Source organism: Schistocerca cancellata, chromosome 8 (genome assembly GCF_023864275.1).
Source record: "Schistocerca cancellata isolate TAMUIC-IGC-003103 chromosome 8, iqSchCanc2.1, whole genome shotgun sequence".
Taxonomy (NCBI): domain Eukaryota; kingdom Metazoa; phylum Arthropoda; class Insecta; order Orthoptera; family Acrididae; genus Schistocerca; species Schistocerca cancellata.
The window spans coordinates 270,242,317-270,259,697 of NC_064633.1; the positions used below are offsets into that span (position 1 = coordinate 270,242,317).

Below are 17,381 nucleotides of genomic sequence, written 5' to 3' on the forward strand. Positions count from 1 at the left end.
CTCTCACCAATTGAAAACGTCTGGTCAATGGTGCCGAGCAACTGGCTCGTCACAATACGTGACTCACTACTCTTGATGAACTGTGGTATCGTGTTGAAGCTGCATGGGCAGCTGTACCTGTACACGCCATCCAAGCTCTGTTTGACTCAATGCCCAGGCGTATCAAGGCCGTTATTACGGCCAGAGATGGTTGTTCTTGGTACTGATTTCTCGGGATCTATGCACCCAAACTGCGTGAAAATGTAATCACATGTCAGTTCTTGTATAACATATTTGTCCGATGAATACACGTTTATCTTCTGCATTTCTTCTTGGTGTAGCAATTTTAATGGCCAGTAGTGTATAATGACTGTCAGATAGTGAAGGGGTATTCAAGTGATTACCCACACTGGTCTGAGCACTGGTAGGCTGAATAATCGGTTCTTAGTTACATCCTCCACAAACTCGAAGAGCACAAGAGAAATCTTTTACAGAACACTGATACTTGGACATATCTGAAGATTCTTCCATCCACCTGTATATTTAACCATAACGCATAGTGTTTAGACAAAACATAGACAGAGGGACATTTATACAAACAATGGTCATATCGCGAATATTCCGCAGTATATGTACAAGACACAGCATGTCCTCGTTAATGATGAAGAGACCAAAAATTTTCGCTCACGTTATTTGTAGCTGGAATAGCACCGCATAAAACTTTATTCAGCTTGCCTTATACGCTGAAGACATCTCTACCTTAAATGTGTGAACTAATAACTAGTCACGTCGTGTATACACTGAAAGAAACCAAGTAACCAAAGTGTTCTTAGTCATGTTGTTGGTAATCACTGTCCCAGATTTTTACCATCAATAGAATTACCGACGAACAGAATTGACAGATGCTGATTTGTACAGAGTCTAGAAATATCGGAGGTACATAACAGCACGAGGCCTGTAGGATGTGCCGCATTTTCTACATTGATAAACCTTCATTGACTCAAACTGATGTGTAGTTCGCGCGGTAACTAGTAGATACTGTGTACTCTCCCTAAAGGTGCCGAATGTCTCACTTCGTCCTGCCTGTGAAATCAGCAAGACAGTAAGCGTGCTGCCGTTTTCGGACTTCGCTTATTGTTGCATTGTAAGCCAAAGCCAGGCACATAACCAAGCGATTGTTCCTGGGCACAACGCAGGAAACTCAAGTAGCTGCTCTTTACGAAGTCTACGGAAGGTGGTTTGCTGATGTTTTCCTTCTACTTGTTATAAAGCATAAGAATTATGTACTTGACTGCGTAGATCACTCTGATGAGTGTTTGCACGGTGCAGTGTTTGTGTTGTTGTGGATGAGTATGGACGAAAGGATGGGAAGAATGAACCCCATTAGCACACAACAATGGGACCATCGAAAATAATGTCATCCACTGGCGAACGCGCCAGCATTTTCCGCCTTACATGTTCATAGCTGATTTCTTCGAGCTGAGTTTTTCTTTTTGCTGCCTTTAGATGACTGAATCTGCACGGCCCTATACTTGGTCAACGAGGGACCTGTTCAACGCTTTGAAAGAAATGGATTTCGCCTGTTTTTATGGTGAAATTCTCGTAATAATTCAGTAATTTTTAACTTCTCGTAGGACAAGAAATAATGTTTCAACAACATAAGGAATATCACATTGCTTATAACTCAAAGTATTCAAAATTAATTTTGGGATATTCACATGATGCAAATAGAGGCCTGTTTCTTAGTTCTGTAACTTTACGTTGCAAGGTCGAGGCATTTTCATATAAAGAAGAGTGATACAGGTGTTATTAAGAATTAAATGTCTTGAAACATCTGTTGATTTTATACGAGGGTACGATTTTTCATCATCGAGGTCTGTTTTAATAAATTTCTTGCGTGTATATAACTGCATCATGATGTAAATAAAGCTGCCTCCATTTCAGCTACTGAACGCAATCTTTATCGAGGCCACTACATGTGACGCATTGTTGCTGCCAGATAGGTGCTACTGGATTCCTATACCCTGTTCAAGGACGAGAGATACCAACACTTCCATCAATAACACACTTGATCTCCATCCTCTCTGAACCGTCCTTCACAACTACAAAACCATATCTGACTCAGCTTTACCTTTGCTAGCTTTTCCTGGATACCTCCTCCACCCAAAAATTAGGACTCCATGCAAGAAATTTGAATGCTAAATTCTTTGTCTCGCATTCCTAATCCATATACTCTCACCCACACCAATCATTTACCATATAATTACTCCTCAAATTACTAGAGCACCAAATCATAAATGTTCCGTAAACCTGATCAGCAAAGTCCTATGTGTCCCAAGTCTCCAGTCGTCACACAACATGGCCTGCTACTGCAACTTTATCAGCGCATACTACCTTCTACACCTCTTTTAAATTTGGTCACAATCACAGAAAATGATTACCGCCGTTCCCGGTGTCGACCATACGTTGGTCATCTTCATATCACCTTTTCTTACCCTTCAGACACTCTGTCCCAACGTAACTTTAAAGTTAACCTCACTACTTAAGAGATGCCGCGCGGGATTAGCCGAGCGGTCCCAGGCGCTGCAGTCATGGACTTTGCGGCTGATCCCGGCGGAGGTTCGTTTCCTCCCTCGGGCATGGGTGTGTGTGTTTGTCCTTAGGATAATTTAGATTAAGTAGTGTGTAAGCTTAGGGACTGATGACCTTAGCAGTTAAGTCCCATAAGATTTCCCACACATTTGAACTTAAGAGATCCTAGCAAACAGAACACAGAATGTCGTTCCGCACGGAAAGAAGTCTACAAACGTAGAAGTAGCTTCGGGCGTGCCTCATGGATCATTACTTTTCACAACATATATAAATGACATAGTAGATAATGCCCCAAGTTCCATAAGGCTTTTCTCGGATGATACTGTTGTATTCAGAGCAGTCGCGACTAGAGGATCGGCGATTCTGGCAGGGAGTGGCAATTGACTCTCAACATAAACAAATGTAACATATTGCGAATACATGGACAGAACGACCCTTTCTTGTACGATTACACAATAACTGCAGAACAATCACTGGAAGCAGTTACTTCTATAAAATATCTAGAAGTATGTGTACGGAGGAATTTGAAATGGAACGACAACATAAAATTAATCGCGAGTAAGGCAGATGTAAGACTGATATTCATTGGAAGTAAACTAAAGAAAAGTAGTTCATCAACAGTCGTTCGACCAATACCTGAATACTGTTCGTCAATATGGGATCCGTACCAGGACTGACAGAAGAAATAGAGAAGATCCAAAGAAGAGCGGCGCGTTTCGTTACAGGTTCATTTAGTAAGAGCGAAAGCGTCACAGAGGTGGTCAACCAGCTCCTGTGGCACACGCTGCAAGAGAGACGTTCCACAGCACGTTGTTTATTCTTGAAGTACCGAGGGCGTACATTCCTAGAGGAGTAAACCAATATATTGCTTCCTCTTACGTATATCTCGCGAAAAGGTCATGAAGACAAAATTAGCAAGATTAGAACCCACACGAGGATTAACGACAACAGATCTTCCCGTGAACTATTCGTGATTGAAATAGGAAAGGGCGGAAGTGATAGTGGTGCACAAAGTACCCTGCGCCACACACCGCTAGGTGGCTTTCGGAGTGTAGATGTAGATGAAGCAGTAGCTGAAGCTATGGTAATATCTTTTATATCACGACGTGGCCCCATACTCATAAAAAAGGAACTTCTGTTTCTATTAAAGCAGTCATACTTAAATCTTTTCATATATCGTCCAACGCTCTTGTCACATGTGTTGGGCAGTGACAATCTGGTTAGTGGCGTAAAAAGGCCAATGACGATGGGGAGAGCAGCTTTTGTTTCTCTTCGGTTGGAATTGTTTTTAATTGTTTTCTATTCAATAACTCCAGTGCTCGGTCATTCAAAAATTTTGCCACTGCAACCCACACAATGTCATAATTTCATATACTGTATTATGCAATGTTGAAACTTTCTACATACAATTCTTCTATTGTAACTACTTGAACGTGATGCAACGACTACGTTTTTTTTAGGAACGTGTTGCTTTTAAATTCCGATTACAATGCCCCTCTTGTATTCTGATCTTTTAAACAAGAGCGCATTTGTGAAGATAACTTTATTAATCTGAACTGCATCTGACTGTTTGTAAATGAAATTGAATATGAAGTACATTTATCAATAATACGCATAACGGCTTCCTCATCAAACAATAACACACAATGGCTAACAGTTAGGGATTAAAAATATTCCCTGTCAGAAAAACTCATCTTTTGCATTTGTACGAAAATTTTACAAATGGAAACTGTTGCTCATTTCATCTCAGAAGGTTCGTTTAGGCCCTCGAACTGTTTCTTACCTTGCAACAGATGATTCGGCTCTACTCTGTCTGCACACTGCAAAAATGTGAAATGTTGAACTGAGTTTTCCTGAACTGCACTAAAAACTGCCTTATTTTGTTTTACTTTCGTAAATTAAACTTATTTTCTTTTTTGAGAATATGATTTACTGCCCACGCAGTAGTGCAAGGCGTGACAGTACACATTTTACCTAATCTCTCTTTCACTTAATTTGTAAGGATAAGCTTCATGAAATATTTATAAATGGCAAAAGGTAGTATTTGAAAATTATATACAGTCCTTTTAATGATACAAACACGACTCGAACTAAAATGAACAATCTGTTCTTAGCATTGTCGTACAATCATAAAAGTTACTTTCACACACAATATTTAAATTACGTTATTATTGCGATATTAAATGAAATACCTTTAGCTAATGATGATACGAGGAAACTAATTAGTATACTGAACGTATCACTGATAATACACCCTGGATACCAACACGTAGATATTATCAAATGCAATGAAATCATTACAATATAATAATTACTCGGCTAGCGCATACAGCAAAATAAAATCAATGCATATTACCTTTTCAAGAAGTGCCGCTTCTCTATAAAATTATCTCACATCAGCCTGTATCATTTAGCCTCAATTATACATCAGGGAGCACCTCAACTAAAATTTCATTCTCAGTGCGGTTCGTTCGGCATCCAGGCTGCTCACTATGCCGTGATACAACACTCCCTCTACCTCTCTGGCCGACAGCTGCTACCGAGTCTCTCGGTCGCCCGAGATTTACTCAGTAATACTACAACCTCTGGTAGCTAAACAATGTGTATCATTCATTTGTTCAGACAGTCAAAGATGCTCATGGTGGTAAACGTTCCAAATAAACAGTCAAATGTACCAAACAGTCTATCATTTCTCAAGATATATATAATCTTTCACAACCATTTCTCCTAATACGAGGTGCATTCAAGTTCTAAGGCCTCCGATTTTTTTTTCTAATTAACTATTCACACGAAATCGATGAACCTGGCGTTACTTCTCGACGTAATCGCCCTGCAGACGTACACATTTTTCACAACGCTGACGCCATGATTCCATGGCAGCGGCGAAGGCTTCTTTAGGAGTCTGTTCTGACCACTGGAAAATCGCTGAGGCAATAGCAGCACGGCTGGTGAATGTGCGGCCACGGAGAGTGTCTTTCATCGTTGGAAAAAGCCAAAAGTCACTAGGAGCCAGGTCAGGTGAGTAGGGAGCATGAGGAATCACTTCAAAGGAGGAGGAGGAGATTAGTGTTTAACGTCCCGTCGACAACGAGGTCATTAGAGACGGAGCGCAAGGGAAGGAAATCGGCCGTGCCCTTTCAAAGGAACCATCCTGGCATTTGCCTGAAGCGATTTAGGGAAATCACGGAAAACCTAAATCAGGATGGTCGGAGACGGGATTGAACCGTCGTCCTCCCGAATGCGAGTCCAGTGTGCTAACCACTGCGCCACCTCGCTCGGTCAAATCACTTCAAACTTGTTATCACGAAGAAACTGTTGCGTAACGTTAGCTCGATGTGCGGGTGCGTTGTCTTGGTGAAACAGCACACGCGCAGCCCTTCCCGGACGTTTTTGTTGCAGTGCAGTAAGGAATTTGTTCTTCAAAACATTTTCGTAGGATGCACTTGTTACCGTAGTGCCCTTTGGAACGCAATGGGTAAGGATTACGCCCTCGCTGTCCCAGAACATGGACACCATCATTTTTTCAGCACTGCCGGTTACCCGAAATTTTTTTGGTGGCGGTGAATCTGTGTGCTTCCTTTGAGCTGACTGGCGCTTTGTTTCTGGATTGAAAAATGGCATCCACGTCTCATCCATTGTCACAACCGACGAAAAGAAAGTCCCATTCATGCTGTCGTTGCGCGTCAACATTGCTTGGCAACGTGCCACACGGGCAGCCATGTGGTCGTCCGTCAGCATTCGTGGCACCCACCTGGATGACACTTTTCGCATTTTCAGGTCGTCATGCAGGATTGTGTGCACAGAACCCACAGAAATGCCAACTCTGGAGGCGATCTGTTCAACAGTCATTCGGCAACCCCCTAAAACAATTCCCACCACTTTCTCGATCATGTCGTCAGACCGGCTTGTGCGAGCCCGAGGTTGTTTCTGTTTGTTGTCACACGATGTTCTGCCTTCATTAAACTGTCGCACCCACGAACGCACTTTCGACACATCCATAACTCCATCACCACATGTCTCCTTCAACTGTCGATGAATTTCAATTGGTTTCACACCACGCAAATTCAGAAAACGAATGATTGCACGCTGTTCAAGTAAGGAAAACGTCGCCATTTCAAGTATTTAAAACAGTTCTCATTCTCGCCGCTGGCGGTAAAATTCCATCTGCCGTAAGGTGCTGCCATCTCTGGGACGTATTGACAATGAACACGGCCTCATTTTAAAACAATGCGCATGTTTCTATCTCTTTCCAGTCTGGAGAAAAAAAATCGGAGGCCTTAGAACTTGAATGCATCTCGTATGTACACTTTTCGATGTGATCCTACGAAACGAAACTGTATCTTCCACGTGAAGTATTAGTTTTCTGTTTGTACCAAGTCTTCTAAAATAATAACCAGCAGACGTGTACGTCCTTGGAAAGTAACTGGTTAAAGACACTACAACAGTGCCTGAGAAGTACCTGAACAGACAAAGCATTGCTGTAATGCATCACTAAGAATTAAGAGGATCCCTTCAGCAAGAAATAAATCCAAACAGAAATGAGCCGAATGATACAAAGGTTTGAACACAATGGCAGCAAGCTTCCTCGTTCTTTTTTCCCATCGAAGTCTAGGAGTGTCGAGAAGAGAATCACACGCTATTTTATTTGCTGGGGTGCGGGATGCCCGGTAAGCGTTACATTGCAGGCAGGTGCTCCGGAAGAGACAGTGGCCGCACTGCCAAATCTAGTGAGGCTTTCCCAGAGTGACCTCCTTCAAAGAGCTACTGACAGAGAGGTTCCCCGCCTACCTGTCATTAGATGATGGAAATCAGTATGTGGCCCCAAATCGTCATTGTAAATTTTTATTAGCGTATGGCTAGGGCCCCCCGTAGGGCAGGTCGTTCGCCGGAAGCCGGTCTTTCAATTTGACGCCACCTCGGCGACCTGCAGTCGATGAGGATGATAGGATGATGATGAGCACAACACAACACCCAGTCCCTGGGCGGAGAAAATTCGCCGACCTAGCAGGGAATCGAACCCGGGCCCAGAGGACTGACAATCCGTCACGCTGACGATTCAGCTACCAGGGGCGGACGTCATTGGAAATAAAATGGCAATGATTCCGTCAGTCGGCAGATGATGGTTGAAGGTATCGCTTTAGCAAGCAGAAATCTACTAATACCAGTACTGCTGACCCGTGTTTTTATCACAACCGAGGGGGAATCTTCCTACACGTCGGTCAGGGGCCTGAAGACGGTGTGGTAAGTCACCGGAACTGGTAGCCAAATAAAATAAGTTTGGAAACTGGACGGCTGAAAGGTGTTTAATTGGTTGCTCACTTACCTCTTGCTTCCCCTCTGTCAATTTATGTCGCTAAATATATTATTTCTTGATAATATTGGGACCATCAATGGAACTATAGGGTTCCACAGACCTTTTAAAGTCTCATATATCTATGATGTAAATATGCAGACGGAAGCGAAAAATGAAAATTTGTACCAGTTTTTTTTTTTTTTTTTTTTTTTTTTTTTTTTTTTTTTTTTTTGTAATCTCATTTTGTTTGCTTTTGTTCGTTGAATCTGCTCGGGGCGGACGTCGTAAGACATCCGTTTAAGTTCTTTGTTGATCGATTAACTCAGTTTTTTTGTTAGAGAGGGCTGCTAACCCTCTGACCGAACACGCTGAGCTACCGTGCCGGCATTGGTTGGGATTTGAACCCATGTCTCCTGCTCACCAGGCAGACGCGATAACCACTACGCCACCCTGCCACAGTGGCCCACAACTGCACGGAATACCCTAGCAGGCCTTCTCCTCAATCCAACTTTCCATCCACACCCCGAAACTGGGGCAGCATTGCAGAGGTTTTCCAAACTGTATTGGAGTAGCAGCTCAGATTGAAAGTAAGAGGGGATTCTGCCTGAAACCCAGTCATAGGTACTTTAATCAGTGGAACTTTGTGCTTCCAGAGACATTTTCAAGTCTCTAACATCTATGATGTATGTATGCAGACTGAAGCGATGAATGAAAATTTGCACCAGGGCCGGTCTCCTGGTCTCTAGGGGTCCTCCTGTTCCTATTGCACTTCGTTCGTGCTACAAAACAAATCAGTTGTCCAAACAGCTCAGTTCCAGCTATTCCATAAAGTTGCATTCAGAAATAAGCGAGCCTCAGGCTGTAAAATAAAGCTGCAGAAGGTATCGTAATGCCATTACCTAAGGAAGAATTTGTGGTCTCTATAAGCGCGCTGAGGCCCCAGACTCAAGGGTCAAAGCGTGACACTAAAGATTTAAGAAAGGACGTATGTCACTGGCCAATGAAAAATGATCTGGAACGCCACGCCGTGTTACTGATACCGCTGTCGAACAAGTGGATGCCTTCGTTAATGAAGACCGGAGATTTTATGTGGTAACCATTTCTTCAGAAATGGGAATGAGCATCGGAACTGCAACGGACATGCAGTACGCTTGTTCCATTCATCGACGATTTTCCCGTGAAAGGAAACGCACTACACCCCTTTGCCCTTCTTTTGAAGCCGCCATTTCTCTGTTTTCAGCACTACTGACCACGTGCTCGCTTTGTTTTCACGTAGGTGTGCGCCATTACGGTCCCTTCAGCGCATTTCTTTTTACAGCCACCAGATCGCATCTTTTTGAATGCCACTTATATACGAATAATGATCTCTTTCGTCGATGCAGCTTGACTTATTCATTTAAAAATAAGATTCTTAGATTCCTTTGCGCAAAACAACTCACATGCGAATTATGACAGAATCAAGGTTAATTTTTCCTCTTGTCTAGTACTGCTCTGTAAGAATTCTGCGGTTCTAGGCGCTGCAGTCCGGAACCGCGCGGCTGCTACGGTCGCAGGTTCGAATCCTGACTCGGGCATGGATGTGTGTGATGTCCTTAGGTTAGTTAGGTTTAAGTAGTTCAAAGTCTAGGGGACTGATGACCTCAGATGTCAAGTTCCATAGTGCTTAGAGCCATTTGAACCACTAAGAATCTGCTTTATTATTGCTTGTTCGACTATCTCATGTGAACCAATAACACTGCTGCAGAAATGTTTTAATGCACCCCTCTCTGAAACCCGCTAAAGCTACGCTTTCTTAACTGCGGGAATATGTCGCAGCGTGCTGCGGAATACGTCTGCGTCTTCCGCTGTGCGATGCAGGTCGCAGGGCGCTGCGTGAAAGCATTTCTTTAGCTGCGGAGCGGTGCGCGTCAGAACCTAAAAAATTAATTTTTTTTTAGAATATGGCAACTGCACCTAATAGAGTGATACGAGAACTTCCTCCTGATATCTTTTTTTAACTCAATGAAAATTTTGTGCTATTGAAATAGATAAATATTTAAGATTTTAAGAAAAGTTGATTTTTCGTGCTAATCGACATTTATCACGCCACATCTCCTAAAGTAAGTGTCGTACAACAACATAATTTTATACTTGCCTTCAGTGTATATGTCGATAACACCTCCAAAAGTTCTGGTCAATAGAGTCGGTAATAGGGAAGTAATAAATTAAAATGTAGCGTCTGACGTGGAACTTTCACCAAACTAACGCCCAAAATGTAGTAAGCGACAAACTTTTAATCGTCATTTTTTTTTGGGGGGGGGGGGGTGAAAGCGAGAAAAAGTTTCTGAAACCTTTGAAATAATTTTTACAGTTTCTTTGTTGTAAGTCGATGGATGCTATAGTTTCTCCTAGACGAGGGCAGTTGCTTGCGGTTCATTGGCGCGACGCTATTTCCTGCGCGCTGCGAGATTTCTGCTAGCCCCGCGGCGATGCAACGTAACATTAGCAGCGGACACAGTGAAGGCCAAACACGCAGCGCAGTGCTCGAGCTGAAAAACTGTTAATTTTGGCACTCCGAAAGCATGTGAAAGTTAGGGAAGAGGACAAGCACTGTATGTTATTGGAAAGAGTACTCAGGAAGCGCAAAGCAGTGAGACAAATGTTCTTTCATCGTGAAGAAGAAGGAGCGTATAAAATTTTAGTTACAAAACATTTGCTGGACGATGCGGAGAAGTTTAAGGCATGTTTCAGATTCACACCCAACCAGTTTTATCTTCTTTCGTTAATTGAAGAAAAACTGAGAGGTAATTCCTGTAACCGAATGGCAAAACCGATTACACCAGTCCCCACAGCCTTATAAAGCAGATCTGTCAGGAATTAATGAACTGCCCAAGGACAACATGATACCCTTGGCCGGAATTGACGGTTACGTCAAAGCTGAGGGATTCACTGTGAGAAGCGGATCACTGATTACATCAATTTTAATCGACGTTCACAGTACTTATCACAGTAATAACGTCCAAATCATGATAACTACGGTTAAAAAATTAGTGCAAATATATTTATAAATGTATTACATTTGACATAATAAATGACATTTCTACTTGCTTGTTTTATTCATTTTTCTTCCTATATCTGCCCAAATTAAGCCCTTTTTCATTTGATTTTTCCGCCGCGCGGTATTAGCAGAGCTGTCTAAGACGTTGCAGTCGTGGACTGTGAGGCTGGTCCCGACTGAGATTCGAGTCCTCCCTCGGGCATGGGTGTGTGTGTTTGTCCTTAGGATAATTTAGGTTAAGTAATGTGTAAGCTTAGGGACTGATGACCTTAGCAGTTAAGTCCCATAAGATTTCACGCACATTTGATTTTTCCGCTCAGCGCCAGCCATATTTCATAAAATTTGCTTTTCGGAAACCAGTTCCCCATTCTTTGAGGCAGAGAAGCTGTCAGCCGACATTTCTGGTGATTGTTTCTATAACAACACTGTTACAAATTGTCTGTTGTTGCAATGAGCGCGAGAACCAAACAGTGCAGCTGTTGATGAATTCTTCTCGGGTTATCAGCCGAGTGGTGACGTCTTGTCGCAACGTTTCGATGAGTTTCGTACCCATCATCTTCTGACTTCGCGAAAAGATGATGGTACAAAACTCATCGAAACGTTGCGACAAGACGACGCCACCACTCGGCTGATAACCCGAGAAGAATTCATCAGTGGAATACGCCGAGAAAGACTGCGATCGCGTAAGTGCAGTTGTTTATCTCGCTGCTGCCCATTCGACTACCCCCACCCCACTCCTCTGGCCAAGTAAATCGCTGCGACGTGCGGGACAGACTCCTCCCGAAGCAAGTGAGGGCTTCTCGCAGGCGGAGCCCGCTGCGGCACTGCGTTTGTATTGTGCGAGAGGGCAGAGGGGTCTCGCACGCGTTTTATGCAGCACGCTCCGAGAAATTCCCGCATCTAGGGAAACGCGGCTTAATAAATGTGTTGAAAATAGTATATCAGTATCTCCCGGTATGCAAGCTATCTTTGAAACGAGACTTTTCAAGGCAACGCCTACTCTGAATGTGTAACCCGATTTTATTAGTAACGTGCGACGCACATCAATATTTTAAGCCTATATAAATGACCTGGGTGACAATCTGAGCAGTTCTCTTAGGTTGTTCGCAGATGATGCTGTAATTTACCGTCGAGTAAGGTCATCTGAAGACCAGTATCAGTTGCAAAGCGATTTAGAAAAAGATTGCTGTATGGTGTGGCAGGTGGCAGTTGACGCTAAATAACGATAAGTGTGAGGTGATCCACATGAGTTCCAAAAGAAATCCGTTGGAATTCGATTACTCGATAAATAGTACAATTCTCAAGGCTGTCAATTCAACTAAGTACCTGGGTGTTAAAATTACGAACAACTTCAGTTGGAAAGACCACATAGATAATACTGTGAGGAAGGTGAGCCAAAGGTTGCGTTTCATTGGCAGGACACTCAGAAGATGCAACAAGTCCACTAAAGAGACAGCTTACACTACACTCGTTCGTCCTCTGTTAGAATATTGCTGCGCGGTGTGGGATCCTTACCAGGTGGGATTGACGGAGGACATCAAAAGGGTGCAAAAAAGGGCAGCTCGTTTTGTATTATCACGTAATAGGGGAGAGAGAGTGTGGCAGATATGATACGCGAGTTGGGATGGAAGTCATTAAAGCAAAGACGTTTTTCGTCGCGGCGAGACCTATTTACGAAATTTCAGTCACCAACTTTCTCTTCCGAATGCGAAAATATTTTGTTGAGCCCAACCTACATAGGTAGGAATGATCATCAAAATAAAATAAGAGAAATCAGAGCTCGAACAGAAAGGTTTAGGTGTTCATTTTTCCGGCGCGCTGTTCGGGAGTGGAATGGTAGAGAGATAGTATGATGTGGTTCGATGAACCCTCTGCCAAGCACTTAAATGTGAATTGCAGAGTAATCATGTAGATGTATATGTAGATCTTCACAGAGTTTTGTGCTCCAATTGCTCAAAACTATCTTGGACGGTGCCTTTGCGATGAAGCGGTAACACGCACTAAAATTACGAAGGGTCAGTAGGTAAAATTACACTGTAAAGCATGTTGAAATTAATGTCTTTCGTTGGTAGAGGAGACCAGGCACACAATAACTTCACTTAATATAAACTCTCTCTGCCTCGCCCTCCCTACCCCACTCTCTCTCTCTCTCTCTCTCTCTCTCTCTCTCTCTCTCTCTCTCTCTGTGTGTGTGTGTGTGTGTGTGTGTGTGTGTGTGTGTGAGTCATTTTCGGCAGTTTATAGTTTCAGTGGGTCTGAAACTGAAAACAAGTTACCCCCTACGTTTCTGATGTTCAAATGTGTGTGAAATCTTATGGGACTTAACTGCTAAGATCGTCAGTCCCTAAGCTTATACACTACTTAACCTAAATTATCCTAAGGACAAACACACACACCCATGCCCGAGGGAGGACTCGAACCTCCGCCGGGACCAACCGCACAGTCCGTGACTGCAGCTCCCAAGACCGCTCGGCTAATCCCGCGCAGCTACGTTTCTGAATCTTACAAAAATTTCACTGAGCGAAATTTGCAAGAATACTTACACAGTAGACAAAAACGGCGATCGATAAATTGATAACTGACACATACCCGAAAGGCTCATCTTTCGTAGATGTATGTCTCGGTATCCTTACACTTTTGAACCAACAGTCTGCAAATAATGAAAGTTATACAGGTGACAGCAACTTCTGGCACGCAAAAGTAAGAATAAGGACTAGTCTATTCTTTGTATGAAGGATTAGACTACGTTCCTCCCTGTTATGTATTAAGAAAATTCGAGCAACTGTGAAGGTCGTCCAGTTATAGAATTCTCTGGCACACTCAGAAATAACACTAGCAGTACCCATTTCTCTAACCACGAAAGAAGACTTCGCTGATATGCTTTATTTCTGCATAATGTGTCATTTTTCGTAGAAAAAGAGTGCGTCCTTTCCTCGTGCTCTAACTCGTTTCCAAATGCTGTTGCTATAAACTTCCTGAAGTTTACGAAAGTTATACATTGTGATAATGCTGAGTTAAGCGACAGTTCGATAACTCTCCCGTGTTTCGAAACACGCTTCTTGTTATATAAACAACAACAAGGACGTTGATATAGGACGTTTCGCGACCGCTGAAATTGTTCTTTTTCCTCTGAACACGAAACTTTATTCCTCACATTGATAAGCAGAGTCGTCCTTTCAATTAAGTTGTGAAAACTAAAAGCTGCGCAGCTGAGTCACGTTATTTTCTAGAGTACGTTCCACTCCCTAATACATGGGAATGCAGAGTGCAGTTAGCTCTCGAAGGCTAGTCTTATGCTACGATATATATATATCGTGTTCCATGTTACTCTATCTCTCACGAGGGGAATGGAAGTAAAGAAAAGGATGCTAACTTCAATTAACTTCGTATTTGTTGGTTAACCTCTGATCTTACCTAAAGTTCTTTGCATGGAAAAATTCAATTATATTAAAGGACATAAGACTTTTGGAAAAAGTTTTATGACTCGTAATTAGCGTAACACCCTTTTCTTCTTGAGAGTAGTACATTGAATGTTGAGAAACTCCTTTACGTACTTTGAGTAACACAGTGGCTGTACAGGTTGCTGGATAATGTAGTTGGCTGCCAGTCACAGACGCTGAAAATTCTCAGCAAAAACCCGAAGCTTAATTTAAATTCACTACTCTCTCGCTGCAGATCGACTGAAATGTCGAAGTGCCATGACAGCGTCTAATGAAAAACGCATAGTAGGTCTGTAAGTGGGGTTCGTTAACTGCTTTTGATAAGAACAATAGTCTTCTTCCAAATAAGCTTGACCGCGCGTGCTGGTTCCAGGTACCAATCCAGTTTACATTACCCGGACAACCTGTTGGACACCATAGTACTTCTTATTAAGAAGTGCGGGTTTCAATGAAAAGTCACGAACACGAACCTTTTATATCCATACCTATTATAAAAGTGCATGTACGTACGCAGGGTGAATCACCTAAAACTTGCTCCGCAATAATGCGTAAACGGAAAGTGCTAGTGATGTGCGGTTTTCACACAATGAATTGGTAATTGGGGGCTCGCAATGTTAGCCACTAAACAGATTGTAATAATACTTAGAAAGTGTATTTTTGTGCCAACATACACTTTTTTAAATTAAATGGTGCCTATTGACATTAACATCTAAAAGTATGGTAAATTAGTGTGCTTATATATTCCTTGAGTGCACTGTGACTTACTAGTCCACTGAGACTTACAAGTCAGTTACTGATCTCCTTCCCCGAAACAACCAACCAACCAATCAGTTACTGAGGGACATTCCAAGCAGTATCTCGTGCGTGAATGATGGGATTTACCAATGCAGAAAATGCCGACATGCTCATGATGTGTGGAGACGTAGGAAGAATGAAGTTGGAACAATGAAGTTGTACTGTGTATGCGCCAAGGACTCCCAATAGCCGTCAACCACGTCCGCATTTACTTATAAACTTCTTCAACGAGTTACGCAAAATGGTAGTGTAACACCTAGACACGTAACAGAAGGAAGCAAGTGACGACAGAATAGGGGGATATTAATGTCCTTGCTGCTGTTGCAGTTGATCCGTACATTAGCTCTGGCGCAATCGTAAGAGGAAGTGGCATGAGTCAGACAACTGTCCTACGCCTTCTTCACCGACATACGTTAAATCCCTATCACATCTCACTCCATCAAGAGCTGCGTGGAAACAATAATGAGAAACATGTTAACTTTTGTACACGAGAATTAAGACAGGATAGGTCGATTGATTGGTTGTGTTGGGGGAGGGGGGGGGGGCGAGGGGACCAAACGGCGAGGTCATCGGCCCCACTGGATTAGTGAAGAATGAGGAAGGAAGTCGGCTGTGCCCTTACAAAGGAACCACCCCGGCATTAGCCTGGAGCGATTTAGGGAAATCACGGAAAACCTAAACCTGGATGGCCGGACGCAGGTTTGAACCGTCGCCCTCCAGAATGCGAGTCCAGTGTGCTAACCACAGCGCCATCTCGCTCTGTGAATCAGGATACTTCAGATGTATCATGTATACTGTTTAATGACAACAACACATTTATTAATCATAGCTAGGTAAACTGCCGTAACATGCACTATTGGTCTGTTGATAATCATCGTTGTTTTCGTCAGGTGGAACGTCAGCGTCCATGGAGTGTAAATGTGTAGTGTGGGATAGCTCATAGGCCTGTTTTTCATAGACGGAACTCTGCTCGCTCTCAAGTATCGCGGCCTCCTAACAGACCTTCTTCCACGGATGCTAGCAGACGTTCCTTTCCACATTAGAAGGAAGCTGTGGTACCAATATGATCGTTGTCCAGCCTGTAGTGCACGAAGTACTACGGCATGTCTTAACAAATTGTTTACAATTAGTTGGACTGGACGAAGAGAACCTGTAGCTTGGCCTACCCGTTCCCTAGATTTGACGCCTGTAGACTTTCTTCTGTGGAGAAAGCTGAAAGATGCTGTCTAGAAGGACATACCAACTACATCCGATGATATACAATGACGTATTTCCGCAGCCTTCTCGGACATCTACGCTGAAATGCTAATACTTGTGCAACAGTCGTTCCATACCCGACTGAAAGCGCTTATTGCCGCTGCCGGTGGTCATTTTGAACACAACCTGTGACAGTCAGTTGTCTCGTTACTGGTCAGAATCCATACTACTAGTGTATGCACTTGTGTTGGTCTTTAGTGTCTGCTACCACGGATTATGTACAAGTGTCCGTGTGGGAAAATTTCAAAATGTGATACCTCGTAAACGACTTGAACTAGAATCCTGCAACAAATACCTCTGACATTCTAATTTACCCTACTTTTAGTTTGTTAATGTCAACAGGCGTTGTTTCATTGTAGGGTTCTCCCATGTTGTTCACTACTGTGAATAATTCACCTTGACTGTACTGAGACAAAGATGAATGATCGCAGTGCATGTGTAGTGAATAAAATCCTTTACTCTGTGTTTTTAGTTTTATCTGTGGTTGACCTGGTGGTCAGTCTGTTGTGCGGCGCTGTACATTACGCGAGCAGTTAAGTTATTCCGAGAAAGACGTCCGTATCTGTTTATCTGGGAGAAAACATCTTGAATATTTTATTATGGAGAGGGAAACGTATACATAATATTTTCTTTCTTTGTTTTGATGAAGATTTTGGAGAAATTGTAAAGGTATGTTTGTAATTTTTGTAATGAGATAATTTTGTAATTGTTAGAGGCTTCTTACGTTGCTGTCTTTTTCTCAATAATCAGAGTTTGATTTCTCAAAAACTATTTTCTAAAAGTAAAACCAACCTCCATAATTCATAGTAAAATTCTGAAATTTTAACGTCTGTGCATTGCACCTTGCGACACACGAAGCAGCAGTTTGTTTCTGACAAGAAGAATTTAGAATAGATTATTTGTCTTCAACTGCTGCATCTTCTGATTTGTATTTGCTTTCGATAAAGTCAGTATTACAGATACAAATAAAACAGCTTGCTGAACAAGA

General features: G+C 42.6%; 1 protein-coding gene and 1 non-coding gene across 2 annotated transcripts in view; one reads left to right on the top strand and one right to left on the bottom strand.

Moving 5' to 3' along the window:
* Positions 1-17,381, top strand: part of LOC126095189 (tryptophan 2,3-dioxygenase) — a 458,240-nt gene that overhangs the window by 78,015 nt on the left and 362,844 nt on the right. The window lies entirely within an intron of this gene.
* Positions 8,247-8,319, bottom strand: Trnat-ggu (transfer RNA threonine (anticodon GGU)). Its single transcript has one exon. It is a non-coding gene; the product is annotated as a tRNA-Thr (tRNA).